This window comes from Etheostoma spectabile, chromosome 12 (assembly GCF_008692095.1).
Source record: "Etheostoma spectabile isolate EspeVRDwgs_2016 chromosome 12, UIUC_Espe_1.0, whole genome shotgun sequence".
Classification (NCBI taxonomy): Eukaryota; Metazoa; Chordata; class Actinopteri; order Perciformes; family Percidae; genus Etheostoma; species Etheostoma spectabile.
In genome coordinates, this window is record NC_045744.1 from 30765302 (window position 1) to 30766810 (window position 1509).

Consider the following 1509-nt stretch of genomic DNA (forward strand, 5'->3'; position numbering starts at 1 on the left):
AACAAATATAAAGAAAAAAAAAAAAGAAAACAAAAAAGTAAGTACTCAATGTTAAGAAAAAAAATACATATAGAAATCATGTGACAGTATCTACCGCTATATTTTGCCGAGTAAAGATCCTGTCTTGAATAACAATGCTTGAGGTGGTCACTCCACGACCGGTGATAAGCATGATGAACCTTGGTCTAAGTCTGTTTGTCGTCAGAGACATAGTCTCAGATGAATCGTCTGAAATAGAGCTCACGTCTGGGCGTGACAGTAAAATCAAACATTATGCTTTGTAGTTGTCAACTTTAAACGTTTTAGCATATTTATTCAGATCAAACCATATGATAACAATTTGATAATCCTAAAAATTTTTGTAATAAGGTGTGACTGATGGGCAGGTTCTCCTCCAAGTACAAAAACGAATGCGGACAATTGTACTCCAGTGATGAAATCTGTTACCCAGTGCTATTGTCTAACAAGAGCTGCATGCCGGGTATGTCATATGTATAAGTGCTTGAAACTGGGATGGCTGTTGAGTTGGGGGTCCACTTTTTGGAAAAAGTCTGAAAACTAAAATACTGTAGATAGCAAAATGCAGGATACTTTTGTTCTCTATAACGACAGGTACGTTGGAGAGGAAAGCGGGGTGAGTGCGCGGGTGATATTATTCGGAAGATCCTACACCCTGGAGTTCTGCAGTCATTGTTGCCAAAAATGGCAGGGATAAGGATCTGCGCACACAATAAAGAATGAGAAAAAAAACAAAAACATGTTACACCTATTCCATGACCGTTTTTAGTTTGTATATCTCTATTTTGTTGACCACTTCACGGGACAGCGCCTGCAAAACAACCTTGCTTATCAGCTAGGGTTACGGCGAGAGGCAAGAGGATGGGAGTTTTCCAGGTGGCAGGTATAGAAGGAATTTTTAGTTTGCCTATAATCTGAATTATTCTGTATGATGGACAATTTGTTAAGTGTTTTATTCAGTCAAATGATATGTCAGCATTTATCTTGTAGGAAATAATTTTTTAAGATTGTATCATAAATGTGTTCATGAAGAACGTGTGTTAAAAAAAAAATGATATATCATATTCATATCATTAGCAGATAGTTAACGATAGTCTTATTTTATACAGAGATAGTCTGCATGTATCTTGTCAACACACCATAAACATTTAGAAATGAGCAAACTATAGTATGGCAAAGTTGTACTTTAACAAATTTTTAACGTTTGAATATGACGCATACACAACGTGGTCCACGGGCTAATCATTGACACTGATGTTGAAAATATTGAGTGTCTTATTTTTTCTTATGTTTGAACTCCTAACTATGCACGTACTCCATGTGGAAAATAATTGCGATCGTATGTTCTTCCTATTTTTGAACCTCTTAACTTGCCGTTGGACACGCCTCCGTATGAGAAGAGACCGTATGAGACGGGACGGATGACATGAGACGCTTCAGGCTGCAGCCATATACTCTTGCTGTCCCCTGTGTGTCTGTCTGTACGTCTGT